At 37.4% G+C, this 16,788-nt stretch overlaps 1 protein-coding gene across 1 annotated transcript in view; it reads right to left on the minus strand.

Moving 5' to 3' along the window:
* Positions 1-16,788, minus strand: part of PTPRD (protein tyrosine phosphatase receptor type D) — a 1,393,726-nt gene that overhangs the window by 625,719 nt on the left and 751,219 nt on the right. The window contains exon 6 of the mRNA XM_036331134.1: positions 6,606-6,644. The gene's annotated coding sequence lies outside the window, so the exon portion shown is untranslated. The remainder of the gene's footprint in view (positions 1-6,605; positions 6,645-16,788) is intronic.

The raw sequence follows: 16,788 nt of genomic DNA on the forward strand, positions 1-16,788 counted from the left end.
TAAGTGCTGATGTGAGAAAACAGGCCTATGGATAAATAGATGGTAAAATGGTATTAACTGCAACATATAATTACATAGTCTATAATCACCTCTGTGGTTGTTTCAGGCCAAATAAAAGTAGGCAAATGAGGTGTGCATTAAGAACAAACTGCGTTATTCAAAGCCTTGAAACTCAGAGTGCACTCAGCACGGAAAGAGGCCCACACGCTATTCTTTGTCAGAATCGCTAAGAATACATTCCTATGTCCTGAGATTCAGCCTCTTATAGTAGGAAATGCTATAAATATGGTGTTTTCACAAATCTAGTGTAGTGACAACTCAACAGCTATTTTACATTTTCTTTAGTAAAGCCAAACTGACATGTTTTTTTTTCCTCTAATGTGATTTTAAATTCTCCTTCAAAGTTGGGATTTCAGGGCTGTCCCTGATACTGTTTTGTATGACGATACCTACCTGGCAGATGACTTTAAGGTGGTCCTCAGGCTCCCCTCCTCCTGATGGCTATATTTTTGTATAACATGTCCCCTTGAGTTTGGACAGGACCTGTGACATGCTTCTAACCAATAGTATCTGGCAAAGGTGACAGGATTTCACTCCCCTGGTTATGCTATGTTACAGAAGACTTTATCTTGCTATCAGACTAGTGCCACAGGCTCTACTTCTTCCTTGCTGGCTTTAAAAAAGTATGGTGCCATGCTATGAGAGGACTTACAGAGAGGGTCATGAGGCAATGGACTTCAGACAGCTTCTAGGAGCAGAGAGAAGCCTCCAGCCAAAAGGCATAAGAAGCTGGATCCCTTGCTCTTAACAATCACAAGGAAATGAATTCTACCAACAACCTTAGTGATGGAAGTGGGTCCAGTACCAGTCGAGCCTCCAGAAGAGAACCAAGCCCTGGCTGACATACTGACTGCATCCTTGCAGAAGAGCCAGGTAAGGCATGCCTCTACCCATCCACAGAGACTGTGAGCTAATACATTTTTGTTGTCTTAGCCACTGAGTTTGCGGCAATTTGTTACACGGCATAGAAGACTGATACACTTGCCCAGTACATACAGAGTGAGTCCCACGGGCCAAGTGTTATCACAGTATTTGAGATGACTACTCAGGGCTATTAGGGTAGGTGATTTCTAATATTCATGGCTAAGAACATCAAACAAGGCAAGATGCTTTCCTTTCACACAGAGATATGGGTAAACTAGTTACAATGTCAAATGATTGTTCTACTTTAAGCTGGCATTAGGGAAAAGCATATTTACACAATATTGAAATTTTTGTTAAGCTCCACCCATTAAAGTGTGGTATCACATGTGCGTGTGTTTGTCATTCTGCCATCCAGGATAAGGAATCACCATGATCTGCATGTGAGGGTTTTTCTTTGCCATTACATCCCGTAACATCAGGTAGAAGAGCAAAACTTCACAAAATTTTACAAAACTCAGCAATGCTAAAAGAAAATCTGCGACTTGCTTTTGCTATGCTCACCTTCTCTGGGTGGTTCCAATTTTAGTATATGCGCTGCTGAAGGTGCAATGTGATTTGTCTTTGCACTCACTGTCCACTGTCCTCTACTGCCAAACATCTGCTGTGTCAAATACCTATTAGAGTCAGTTGGTCACTCTCTTAGAGGAAGTTTTCAGCAGAGTGTGTTGACTGCCTGCTTTCTTGAACGGAACAAACACAACAAATCACACTGACAGAGGCAGAAAAAATGGGAGTTAATGTTCCCTAAGTACAAGCTGTGGCGCCTGGCCACCTAACCCCCTACCCTCAACCCAGCCGAATACAGTGCATCTCTGGGAACCTGGAAGGTGCCAGCCGAGCGGTCAGCCGTCTGATCCTGGTTTACCTGCATCCGTACAATGTCCCTAACCCCTGTGGGCTCATCAAAGATCCTCCGTGGACTCTTTGGACCGAAGCAAGAAGAGCAAACATCTCCCCCAATTTCACACCCACTCCCAAGAACTCACTCTCAGAAACTGTGACTGGATTTGGGTCCCTGACGGAGATAGGAAAGAAAACCTTATCCAGAAAGGAAAATTGGATCAAACATTTATCATCTCATATCAGGTCTGGCAATGATGACTATATGTATTGTTGTTTAAATTAATTAATCTTCTATTAATCTTCTTAAAAGGAGGAATTCAGATAGGGCATATACTAATTTTAAAAACCCTCAATGCGTTGATATTTGAAAACTCCAGTCAGTTCTGTTTGCTTGTTTGTTTTCAATTTCTGAGGCTTTAGAAACTTCCCATCAAAATAACAAAAGAGTGGCTAAACTCTGATGTCTTATGGGGGGGAGGGGGGACTTGTAATACTTTCAACAATAAAGAATTATTTTTTTAAAAAATTTACTTGTATAGCAACTTCTAGAGAGTAAAAACATAAGAACTATTTGTGAATAAATAAATTAGAATTAAAAAAACTCTGATGTCTTGTGAAGAGCTTCTGCAGCAATAATTAATAGATGGGGCCATGGACACTTGAATTAATCTTGGAAACCACGGTCAAGGTGATGGGGACAATAAATGTGCCGTGGGGATAAGCCATAGAACTGCACACCATTGTTGTGTTCTATCATTGATATTGATGATAGCAAAGAAGCAACCACTCAAAGACAGAACTAATAATAAAAGTCTTCAAAGATGGAAGGACCCTTTCTCATTTCTACGTTTGGTAACTGTCCATGCTTATTAGTAACCAATGATGTTTTTTTCCTGCCCTAAACGGCACAAGCAACAAGCCTTCTTTTCTTCTCTTCCCTGCTACATTGTAGGAAGCATTGGAACCAGTTAACTCACTATCCTGTAATAGCCTATTTGAATACTAACATTTTTTCCCAAATATAAATATGTAAAAAGAGAGGTTAGAAAATCCAAGTATTAATACTATTGCATGGTTAGAAGTATATGGGCACTGCAGCCAGGACTGACTCTACCCTGAGCAGATTCCCAAAAATGACATAAAAATTCAGGGACCATCCTGGGGCAAAGGCACTGGGAGGTGTTCACCATGTGTTTTCCTGTGGTGGTGATGGGGCCATCGCCAGCATTAGTGACATTACTGGGGTCAGACTAATTCCACTCTTCCTTTCCTTCACAAAAGGGCGTGGCATGCATTCTCGTGGTCTGAAGGTGTCATGTAGAAGCCAGGTTTCCTAGGGAACATGAATCCTTTTTAGGTGCATCTTGTAGTTTAACCAGCCAAACAATGAGATTGCACTCAATGCTTCCTGGCCCTTGAACTCTTCTTGGCGGCTGCACGTTTGCCCCCTTGGTGCCTTCTGATCCTCATAATAAGTACTTGTTGTAGATAATGAACATTTTTCTATAGCAAGGAAACTGTAAGCTCTCTGTAAGACTCATAAGGGAACAATAAATCTCTTTGGAAATATAGAGGTAGCCATGCAAAATAAACAACTGTTTGGTTCATTGCTATTACCTCATTTCTTTCTGGAAGCATTTATTTGAGTTTCATGAGCGAAGTTGATATTGTAAATAAAACTTTCCCGTGATCCCAAGATAACACTAAGTTTTCACAATCTATGCCAATGTGCTTATGTTGCACAATTTAGATTCCTTCTTTTGTGTGAGACTCCAAATATTTCTCAATAAGAACATCCTGTTTCTAATCATGCCCTGAAAAATACCATCTAGTAGCTTACCTTTTCCCTCTGAACTTTTCTATGCTTTAAATCTAGCCTTCAAAAAGTAAAAAGGATACCTATGTGATTACTTAGAGTGAATCAGATCATAATCAACTCAAAAGAAAGCATTATACTTGTCCAGAAATGCCTCACCGGGAATACTCCCAGGAGGAAATAAGTGTGTTTATCTATTGTGATAACAATACAGCTGCCTAGCAATCAGGTTAACTTTATGTCATCTTTATCAAGCAGTATGTTTAGAGTGGAGACAATCTGAGGAAAGAGAAATCTATATTGTGGTATCAACACAATGAAAGCGTATTTCTACAGTAAAACACAGTCAGCCTCTTGTTTATGAAGTTAAGATAACGACTACTTAAAACGCAGTGTTTGATAGGCATAGATTATTTACCATTTAAAAATGTCATCACACATAAAAGTTTAATGTCACTTAAATTTTCTCCAAAATCACTTTTTCAACATTACTTATTCTAAAAAAACATATAAATATTTTATTGAAAAAGGGAAGAGACTTTGTTATAATCTGTGTGTACATATGGGTAAGTTTGTATGCATATGTGTGTGTGTGTGTGTGTGTGTGTGTGTGTGTGTGTGTGTGTAGGAGCTGAAAGAAAATTATTTTTTTTTTAATTTTGTTCAATAGTCAATAGTCTATTTAGGATAAATTGTCTAAAGAAACAGGTTTACTTTAATAAAGTTAATTACAAACAATTATTTTTTAAATTAAATAATTTACCAATCATGTAGGAGCCTCATTTTTATTTTTCCTAACAGCTTTTTTTTTCTTATAGAAATTTTTTTTTCTTATAGAAATTCAAGGCTGGTGTCTCTAAAGGAACGTTCAATGTGCATTTGGATATAATAATTACCCTCTTCCCTGACTTCAGCACGTATACTCAGATAAACCACAGATTTCACACCAACAGTAGAAAAGCAGCAACATACAGAAAAGAGGATCTTTGGGGTTTTGGGAAGGAGAATTCCAACAAGTAGAGAGAAATATAGGAGCTGGGACTTGTCTGCTAAGTTATCATAGAAATGCAGATGAACTGGATTTTAAAGGCACATGCAAGAGGACCTGAGGCTGTCAACTGACCAAGGAGGAAAGAGTTGTATATATTTTTTGAGTGCTTATGTATGCCTTCCCATAGAGATTGTCCAAGGCACCGCACTGAGTTAGTGCAACTGTCTTACTACTTACCGTTCAGCGGCTCTCACCCACCCTGGGAACTAGCAATCATTTTTGCTCCCCCTCCTCTTCTCCATCAAATATTTTGTCTACACCAATGTGGATAAAATCACCGTGATTATATTTCTAGGAATATTTGTATGGAAATATTGTATCTCACTAAGGAAGGTAGCAGGACATTTTGCAATGTACGTGAGCTATGGAAAGAGTGATGGGTCCCAATTCCAGCTCCCCTCCTTTTCTGGCAGGTGATCCCAGTCCTGCTGCTCATCTTTCCTGAGAATTCACATGGAAACAGGGGCGATCAGATATTCTTTACATGACTGACATAAAATTTATTTAAAAGTATATATAAAACCACCCAGTCCAGGGCTATTGAAATAGAGGAGAGGCCCGAGCATTAGCCCATTAGAGGAATGTAAGGCACCAGAAGGCAGGGAGAGATGTTCATGAGGCTGAAGGACGTTTCCTGAACTCCAGACATAGGGCCATGCGGGTGACGACAAAGGCTTTTAAAATGGTAAGCTGATTTACCCCCAAAATACATCTTTTAAATTATAAAGCTGAATTACAAGTACAAACACCTGCAACAATCCTTGCAAATTCATTTGTGTGGCTCATGGGATTGCAGACAGGAAGCACTAGGGAGCTAGATCCCAAGTCTCACCAGTTATGCCATTTACTAATGCAAGTTCCAAATACTTTCAGAGTGATAACTTGTTCAAATGCCATAGCAATCCTGTACAGAGGTAGTATTCGCCTCCTTTGAAAATGAAACCATTGAGGTCCAGGGTGATTAGGCTGGATCTTAAGGGTGGTGTTGGGATTTCACCCAGTATTTTGGATTCAGAGTGAAGGGACACTCTCTACTCTCCCACCATTGAACTCTGCTCTATAGTTATGAAAAAATAATAGATGGTGGACTATTTGCAATAGCTTTTTAAATGGGGGACCATAAATTACCAAAACATTTTTCCCATGATATGTCAGTTGTTGAGAGGAAAGAGGCCTTTTCGTGATGATAAATGATTGACTCATAATAGTCACCAGAAAAACAATGAACAGCAGCAACAACCATAAACATAAAGCACAGTTTCCAAGTTCTGCTACAAATGAATTTTTACTTATTTGTATTTTTATGCTAATAAAAGGAAAGTTATCTTGCTGAACTCTATCATTTATTTTTTGAAATAGAAAAAAAAGTCAGTTCTCTTTCTTACTCCATTAACGGTTGGCTCCGCCTTCATCAACCCAACCCATCTCATTCCAGTACTGGGTGGATCTGAATTGCCCAAACTCTCAGGTGCTGAGTCATGGCTCTACATGAAGAAGGTTCAGGGAATTAAATCAACCACTCACTGACGTATTCTACTGAGGTAAGAATAAGACTACTATAGCAATACATGTTTTGTAAAAAAATTAACTTGTAAAAGTTTACGCTATGGATTCATAATCACTCTTGACCATAAAAATATACTCATTTCTTTGAGCTTAAAATTGTACTCCATCTATAATGTCTCTGTGTCTATCTATCATATACAGAACATTCATGTAGGTTTTTTAAGCTTCTGAATAATCTGAAAGTGTTAAAAGTTCTTTTTTGTTCCTCATGCTCCAGAATAAAATTGCTAACACTTTTCTCAGAGGCTACAACCTATAGTACTAAAAAAATACTATTAAGTAACAAAACAAAGAAAATTTAAAAGATTAACAACAACAAAAACTTAAGCATGCTTTAAATCTTACCTGTTCTTTAGATCCCACAGTTGTTCACCACACGTCTCCCTAAATGAAGAAGAGATGTGTCACCAGTTAAAAAGTTGTAAAAATTATGCTATTAAAATACTGCTCATTTAGGTGATGCATGTTTATATTCCTCAGCTATGGAAAATTTCAAATTCCAGAGAGAAGTGAAATTAATTGTATTTTGGCATTTCCCTTCATGATGATTGTTGTAAAAAGCAACTTAAAATGTTTTTTTGTTAAATCAAAAGAAGCAAAAACATGCTCTAATTATTCTGGGAAGAAAAATGACAGTTTAGAATATTAATTCAATATTCTTCATAATCAGAAGTATGTATACTCTGAAGTTATATATAATCATCAAATATTAAATTTAAAAAATTCTGATGGAAAAGTCTTTGAACAATTCTTACAGTATGATATATTCCTTACATTATAAGGAATTTCTTACATTGTTAGATTTAGTTCTTTGGTAAACACACACAGAGACCACTCAGTTGCTTTAACTAACATCACTGGGTTTCGAGCAAAATACAGTCTCTCAAACCAAGATGATACTGTTAAAAAATAGAGAGACAAATCTGAATTTCAAAACTGAATGGAGGCAAAGGCTTATTAAGATTTTAATTAAAAACAGAAGTGTATTATTAATATATTTTTATTAAAGTAAAAAAGATACAAGTTCATGGAAGTGTTGCAGTGTTCCAAAAGTTTCAGAAGCCATTCCAAAAACTGGACAACCATGCTGGCATTTTCCCAATGATTTGCATTAAACTTGCTCACTTGTTTTTTTTTGTTTGTTTGTTTTTGTTTGTTTGTTTTTGTAAGAGTGACATGAAAGAAATCAGTTTAGACTCTCTGTGAGTAGTTTAAGGAAGAGGAAGCATTAATACACTTCTGTAAATTTCTGGAAAATGCCACCTGATTCTGAGTGACATAAAGCAGATCTGTAGTTATCTGTAGACATAGGTAGATAAGGGAGGAGGGAGGTATCAAAAAGCCATAATACATTTTTTGAGTCGATGGATATATTTGTTATCTTGATTGTGGTGATGGCTTTACAGGTATATACATATGTCAAAACTCATCAAGTTGTGCATGTGTGACACATGCACAGCATATGTCAACTACACCTTAAAGCTCTAAAAAGAAAAAATGGAAGCTTGTGAGATATATACTTATTGGAGGGCGTAAAATCAATGGTTAACACATTGGAAAGGAAATGGAAGTTGTTATTGTAATCTTTGTTTTAAAAAATTATCTGGAGGGAGAAACCAAGATGGAGGCATAGGTAAACACCGGAGTTTGCTGCCTCGAACAACCACTTCAAAAATACAACTAAAAGACAGAACGGACATCATCCAGAACCACAGGAAGGCTGGCTGAGTGGAAATTCTACAACTAGAAGGAAAGAGAAAAGCATACCAAGACTCAGAGGAGGTGCAGTGCGGAAGTAAAATACTAAGGTGCGGAGGTGCATGCAGAGTGGGCTGGCGGCTGAGGGCATGGTTGTCATTTTCAATCAGGAGGGAGTCTCAGGCTCTGAGCTCCAGTTCCGGGCGAATCTCTAGGGGCCCAGACTCATACGGGAGAAGCGGGACTGTCTGGCATCAGTTGGAACTTGAGGGCAGCTTTCTCTCACAGGGGCTGGCAGGGATTTCCGGGATATTGAGAAGCGGAGATGCCATAACTGCTAGCCCTGCCCTGTTGATCCCGTGGGACCCGCCCCCCCCCCCCAAGCCCTGCAGGGAATCTTTTGCTGGATAGCCTCAGGCAAAAGCTAGATTAGCACCTCCCTAGAGATCCAGGAGCCAGGAAGCCCAGAGGTCAGAGTGGGACCATCCAGTTTGCAGCTCCGTGGAAACATAAAAGACACACTCAGGGAGCAGACTCAGTGAGCACCAAAGCCCCATTGAAGCAAGTCTTGCCCCAGAGGGGCGTCTCTAGCACAGAAGTTCTCCCACTGCAGACACAGCTGATTCTCACAGCCAATTGGCCCTGGAGGTCAATTCCTCTCAGTGATACCTATAACAATAAAGGCTTAACTACAAGACTGCGCACAAAGCCCACAAGGGGGTGCACCAAGAGTGTCTTCCTCAGGTAATTGGGGAGGCTGAACCACTGGGCCCTAGAAGACACTTAGCACAGAAAACCACTTTATCAACACAGGGAAGCATAAAAAATGTGGAGAAAAAGAAAAAGGACACAAATGACCGAAATAAAGGAAAGCAAACAACTGGATGTAGAGTTCAAAACCACACTTTTAAGGTTTTTCAAGAATTTCCTAGAAACTGCCGATAAACTTAATGAGACCTACAAGAAATCTAATGAGACCCTCGAGGTTGTGATAAAGGACCAACTAGAAATTAAGCATACACTGACTGAAATAAAGAATATTATACAGACTCCCAACAGCAGACTAGAGGATTGCAAGGATCAAGTCAAAGATTTGAAATACGAAGAAGCAAAACACACCCAACTGGAAAAGCAAAATGAAAAAAGAATCCAAAAATACGAAGACAGTGTAAGGAGCCTCTGGGACAGCTTCAAGCGTACCAACATCCGAATTATAGGGGTGTCAGAGAAGAGAGAGAACAAGATATTGAAAACCTATTTGAAGAAATAATGACAGAAAACTTCCCCTACCTGGTCAAAGAAATAGACTTACAAGTCCAGGAAGCGTAGAGAACCCCAAACAAAAGGAATCCAAAGAGGACCACACCAAGACACATCATAATTAAAATGACAAGAGCAAAAGACAAAGAGAGAATCTTAAAAGCAGCAAGAGAAAGAAAGTCAGTTACCTACAAGGGAGTACCCATACGAATGTCAGCTGATTTCTCAACAGAAATTTTGCAGGCCAGAAGGGAGTGGCAGGAAATATTCAAAGGGATGAATGCCAAGAGCCTACAACCAAGAATACTTTATCCAGCAAAGCTATCATTCAGAATTGAATGAAGGTCAGATAAAGAGCTTCACAGATAAGAAAAAGCTAAAGGAGTTCATCACCACCAAACCAGTATTCTATGAAATGCTGAACGATATCCTTTAAGAAGAGGAAGAAGGCCCTAACCAGTTTGGCTCAGTGGATAGAGCGTCAGCCTGTGGACTGAAAGGTCCCAGGTTCGATTCTGGTCAAGGGCATGTACATTGGTTGCAGGCACATCCCCAGTAGGAGGTGTGCAGGAGGCAGCTGATCGATGTTTCTCTTCCATCGATATTTCTAACTCTCTATCCCTCTCCCTTCCTGTCTATAAAAAAATCAATAAAATATATTTTAAAAAAAAAGAAGAGGAAGAAGAAGGTAAAGATACAAATTATGAACAACAAATACACATCTATCAACAAGTGAACCTGAAAATCAAGTGAATAATCTGATGAACAGAATGAACTGGTGATTATAATAGAATCAGGGGCATAGAAAGGGAGTGGACTGGCTATTCTTGGGGGGGAAAGGGGTGAGGGGGATGCGGGAAGAGACTGGACAGAAATCGTGCACCTATGGATGAGGACAGTGGGTGGGGAGTGAGGGAAGAGGGTGGGGTGGGAATTGGGTGGAGAGGAGTTATGGGGGGGAAAAAAGAGGAACAACTGTAATAATCTGAACAATAAAGATTTAATTAATAAAAGAAAATTATCTGGATGTTGTGTGGCCATTTGGGGAAAAGGTGCCTGGAAGTGGAGATGAAATTCTGTAAGGAGCTTGGACTACCATATGGGCAGTGGAGGTAAAGGATGTTGGGTAAATTCAGGGCAGAGTTAGTCGGAACAAAGCAGAGGCTTGCTGGGGCACTTACTACATATGAAGGTGGGACACCGTAAGGACTCAGGGATGATGGCCAGGTTTTTGTTTTGAGCAACTGGATGTACAGTGCTGCCATTTCCTGAGATAATGAAGGAAGGAAGCACTAAAATTCAAGGGGAATAAGAAGAGTTACGCTTTGACAAATTATTTGTGACATGCCTGTGAGACGGCCAAATGAAAATGTTAAGTTGGTAAAGGTTTCTAAAACTAAGAGGAAAAGTTTGAGCTCCAAAAATACTGTTGAGCCTGACCAGCATGCAGATGACCGTGGGAGGCTTTCGCGAAGTGGAGGCAAAGGCCATCATTGCATGGGAATAGGAACAGGAACCCAGGGTCCAGATGCCAGAGGGCTTATCTGCTTAGTAAGTACTTACCTTCTCCCGCCCCCAAGTAACCAGAACGAGGGTGAGAACGTTCTGTGACAAGAAGCGAATTATTTCTTATGCTCCTTAGAGGCTACTTTCTAAACTTGATGTTTTAAATTCTACAATCCGGATAGGAAACAAAACTATACTATTGTAGTAAAGTTACCTAATCTGCCCCCAGTTTAATCTTGACATCATCCTTAAAAGCTCTTAAGTGTTTAATTATTTATATAATACATGTTTATAATTTTATAATCACCTCACCTAATGCCCATCTCCTAAATAATCTTGATATATATTTTGTTTCATGGATACTTTTTTTAAAAAAATGCTTTTTAAAAATTATGTATGTTTATTGATTTCAGAGAGGAAGGGAGAGGGAGAGAGAGAAACATCAATGATGACAGAGAATCATTGATTGGCTGCCTCCTGCATGCCCCCCACTGGGAATCGAGCCTGCAACCCCAGGCATGTGCCCTTGATCAGAACTGAACCCAGGACCCTTCAGTCCACAGGCCCACGCTCTATCCACTGAGCAAAACCAGCGAGGGCTGTTTTATACATTCTTTTAAAATTCATTTAGAAGTAAAGAATAGAGCTGTGCTAAAATTTGAAAAAAAAGAAAATCAAAGTAATTTGCACAACTTGACAACATGTACATGGAATGTGGAAAAGTCTGTGATACAATTTGCTGAAAGTAGCTGGAAATTCTGTAATGTGATGATCTGTAAGCAACAGCTCTTACATACTCATTGTGATCAATCATAGAATCAGAGAAAACAACTTTGAAGTTATAATTTATGATTACAGAAGGAGAATAAAACATAGAAATTTCATGGCTGGTATGAATGGTATTCTTTAAAGTAAAGCTTAGGTTGAGAAGAATACATGGGAAAGCTAGTTTTGTTAGTTTGCATTCACTTTGAGCCTACCCCAGATGTTGGGGAGTTATGTAACCTTGCTAGATTTTTGTTTCTTCATCTGTAAAATGGAAATGATACAAAGAACTTCCAAGGGTTTAAATGAGAATAAATGGGATAAAATACAAAAAAATGACTTGTACAGTGCAGAGTATTAGAGACTGCAATACAATAATAATAACGAGACAACATATTTATTTAATGATGGTACCTGATAGTGATTTTAATTTGTGTACTGTATTTCATTTCATTTAGAATTTTCCAAGTCATTAATAAGGCCTGGGAAAAAAATAATGTCAACTTTTCAGATGTTGATGAAAACAATAAATGAAAGAAACATGGAATTTTTAAAAGTTTGTACACGTTGCCCTAACCAGTTTGGCTCAGTGGATAGAGTGTCGGCCTGCAGACTGAAGAGTCCCAGGTTCGATTCTGATCAAGGGCATGTGCCTTGGTTGTGGGCACATCCCCAGTAGGGGGTGTGCAGGAGGCAGCTGATCGATGTTTCTCTCTCATCAATGTTTCTAACTCTCTATCCCTCTCCCTTCCTGTCTGTAAAAAATCAATAAAATATATTAAAACAAATAAAAATAAAAAAATAAAAGTTTGTACACTTTGCTGACTGTGAATTTTGGTATACACAACAAAAATGAAGGGTATATACTACATGCTTATGGTGTATTTCTTGGTCTGAAACACAGTTCATAATTTGGTTCTTCCATATCTCCCATTCCTGTCTTTATATTTCCTTTTCTAATTTTTAATTTACTTTTTTTCCTCTGCTCCCTGTGATATTGCTCATTTATTTATCTACTTGTGATACAGATTAAATCATTAATCATAATTTTGTGTCATTATATTTTCCTTTTTATAAAATAATTCAGTATTTACTGTTTTTTCCCTTTGTATGATTTTATTGGGGTGACACTGGTTAGCAAAATTATACAGACTTCAGGTGCACAATTTTACAACACATCATCTGTACACTGCATGTCAAGTCACTGTCCATCAACATTTATCCTTCCTATACCATCTTCTACCTCCCACCATGTACCTATCTCCCGGCAATCAGCTCAATATTCACTGTTGAAAATTTTCACAATATACTAAAAAAAAAAAAAAAAAAAAGTCATCCAAAATCTTATCACCAAGAGATAACTGCTTTTGACTTTTTTTGCTCTGTAGTCACATAGTCTCTTTTCAATGCACTAATATATTTTACAAGTTAGGTAATAGCAGCATGAATATTTTAATTTTCCATGAATATTTAAAAATGATATGAGTTGTTTTCTACAACATTTTTAGGTACTGCATAGTTATTTAAAATTTTAATTTTATAGATGAAATATGATTTGTAAGACCCATCATAAAGGTAGTCATCAGTTATTTTTTTCTTATATAAGCAGCTCTGTGATAAACATTCTTAAGGCTATATGTTTGTATGAATCATGATTATTCCCTTAGGATGAATTTCTGGACTCAGTCAAGCCTGCATTTCAAATTACAAAAATTATAATACCTATTGCCAAATTGCACTCCAAAAGGCTATAAAATTCAACATTCCTATAAGGTATATATGAGAGTGCCTCCCTCCTCACACTGTAGCTAATAGTAGATATTGTCATTTTTCAATTTTTACATTTTTGTCAGTTATATCTTTTATTGTTTTAGTATATATTTTGTTGGCTACCAGTTGGGCTGAAAAGTGCTTATTTTTTAAAAAATTTTATATTTGTTAGTTTCTGAAATTATCATGTATTTTGTATAGTTATCTATTAAATCACACAGTTTTGGTATAATCACTTCTAATAACTTCTTATATCTTCAGGATATCAACTATAAAAATAAAGATTTGATTATGAAGACCAGTGATGACTTTAACATTTCCAGGATTAACATATGCTGAGATTCATCCTAAAACCCCAAAGAAAGTTAAATAGCTTTCTTAATTTACTGAGATGCAAAAGTGATTACAAGTAGATGAATGAATTTAAGTTCAGTTTCATGCTTATTTTTTTATTACTCCATTTTCATTCAAATTTGTATCAATGTTGCATTCAGTTTATTGTTATGTAGTCTCACAACATTTCTGGATTATTTACATCAATATATTTTTATTCACTATTATGTCTGTTATGTTCTATTTTCTCTTTCTCTTGAAATTGTGTGAACATGATTTTCCTTTATTACCCCAAAAGAATGAACTGGTGTAACTAATTTTTTCCTTTACATATTACCCTATATTGAAGGGCTTACTGGTGTAGCCAAAGTTAAGAAAGAATCACCCTGCAGTACCATCATTGTGTAAGGTTTTCCTGTGTCAGGGCCCTAATGCTTTGCCCTGGTGTTGGCGTCATTACATAGAACGGAACTTCTTTGAGATCAGCAGCTAATCACAAATGTAATAAAGGGAATTCATGAGCAGATGTATACTTCTCTAGACTTTGATGTAGGTGTAGTTATTCCACAATAAAAACTAAAGAAAATTAGGAACTCGTGTATCTTCAAAGAGTGTAATCTAGCTGATGTGCATGCGCAGTTAGCAAATATGTGTGCCATCCCAATAATGAGTATTGAAATAAAATATTTTACATTAATTACTATAGTGCTTTATAGTTTCTTCACTACCTCATGTGACCCTTATTTGTTAATAAGGAAGATACTATATTGGGATAAAAAATGAGCACTGTAGACATATTTACTTGCAACGTGATCTTGGGCAAGTCAGCTAGTCTCTGAAAAACATCAGCCTCCTTTTTGGTAAAAAGAAAATAATACTTGTCTTTCAGAGCTGCTGTGAGTTTTGAAAATTACAGTGGATTTTGTTTCATTTATTTATTGTTATTTTTAAAATGTTTTTATTGATTTCAGAGAGAGGAAGGGAGAAGGAGAGAGAGAGAAACATGGATGAGAGAGATGGGCTGCCTCTTGCACACCCCTACTGGAGATTGAGACTACAACTCACACGTATACTAGGGAATTGAACTGGTGACTTCCGGTGCATGGGTCAATGCTCAACCACTGAGCAACACCAGCCAGCCTGCAGTGGAGTTTAGCACTTAATACTCAACTCACTCATTCATTTATTCAACACATATTTTTGAACATCTACCATGAGTTCTAGATACTACAAATCACAGTTTGAAGGAAAACAGGTTCCTCCCCCAATACTGATTATATGATATTGGGTGGTAATTAATAAATAACAAAAGTAGATAGATAGATAGATAGACAGATAGATTAGACAAGTAAATGGATGGATAATGTCAAATAGATCTAAGTACTACAAAGAATATAAAACAAAATAATGTGGTACCATATGGGTAGTATTGGATATACTGAATAGGGAAATCAGGAAAATCTTGTTGAAAGGTGATAATATGAATTGAAACCTGAATAAAAGAAAGAATAGTCTGTCAAGAGGAAGTGGCAAAGACCTAAAAAGGGCATCTATGAGCAAAGGCTCTTATGTAGGAACAAACTTTACTGTGTGAAGAGCACAGATGTGCCCACTGTGGATAGAACATAGGGAGCTAGAAAGAGCCTGATAGAGAGGGGTGGGCAAGAAGGTGTAGGCCAGATCATAGATTATGTGAAGCTGTGTTGGCATGGTAGGGATGGTAACAGGGAGCTATCATGATTACAATGACGATAAGGATCAAGTTGATTACCAATTCCTGAACGACTCCTTTTCCCTGTTTGAGCTACATCTGCTTGGACACCAACTTCTTTTTGCCAATTATGGCTTTTCTCCTTGACTGGATACTCTACTCTCTATCCTTGGCTTTGGTGCCTGCTATGTTTGGTGTTCTTCCCATTACTATTTCAAGGTTATACCTCAGCTTTTCTACACAGCCTTGATCACATGCATCTTGTCTAGCCTATTTTCTGCCCACACCTTCCAGTTTTCCAGGAAGACTCACCACATGTAACTGTCAACCAGGACAGAATTTGCTTCCCCTCTTGACATTCTTTGCCTGCATTTAAATTAATAATACCCGTAATGATAAGAAATATATATATATATATTTATATATTTATATATATATGATTGGTATCCCCCCAAAATATATACATACAATTTGAATAATTATAAAGACAGTATTTATTAAAACACATTTCATTTTCAAAATTGAGCTATTAGCTGTTAAAATGTGTTTACATTTTTGGGGACATCCTGTGTGTGTGTGTGTGTGTGTGTGTGTGTGTGTGTGTATCAAACAACTTGCAAATGCAAGTTAGGCTTCCTCTATTTGACAATAGATGTTACAGAGAAAACAAATCCTTACAAATGCATATGCACACGATACAAATGCTGTAATTTTGTTTGGAGTTATCCAGGTGTTCAAAAATTATTGAGTTTGAGTAGAAATGTTTTTCTAAAGTTCTCTTGTAAATATTATAAGTTTTGGTCTCATTAGCAGGAAGATAGTAATATAATTTTAAGAATTGATGTGTGGCTTTCAACCAAATTAGTTTCCTTAGTGCCAGTCATTATACTGTATATTTATGTCTTGAAATCTTCAAGCTTCAAAAGCTCTCAATAAATTCAGAATATATCTGAAAAGTCCTATCACATTTCATGAAGGTGATATGGGTTGTAAATAGAGAATGAATCGGCCTGAAGGGAGAATAAGGTGTTTAGTGACAGTGGAGTTTGAGTGCCTCTAGATTTGTTTTTTCTTTTTTAAAATTTTATGTAAGATATGATTTTTAATACCTATCCTATACTTTTATAATATGTTAAACTAACCATCATTTGGCCTGCTCAGTTTCTACCTTATATAAAATGACAGTAACATAAACAAATCCCCTATAGTGAAGGAGCTATAAACCATATTCAGCTCTTTACCCTCTACGCCAGGACGCATTACTTTAATTGGTAATTCTTTGTGGGAAATCTCATTACACACTCCTTACGCATGTAGACATATAATCCACCGTTGCATCTATCATCCCCTGAAGAAAGCTTTTGCTATCACCTTTAAACATATCCACTAAGCAAGTGTACAAAACTCCCCTATCTTAAATTCATGTTGGAGATCCCTTATCAAATCACTTTTTCCAACATAGTGTTTTATTAAATCTTCTAAATT

The sequence above is a fragment of the Myotis myotis genome, unplaced genomic scaffold (genome assembly GCF_014108235.1).
Source record: "Myotis myotis isolate mMyoMyo1 unplaced genomic scaffold, mMyoMyo1.p scaffold_m19_p_12, whole genome shotgun sequence".
NCBI lineage: Eukaryota > Metazoa > Chordata > Mammalia > Chiroptera > Vespertilionidae > Myotis > Myotis myotis.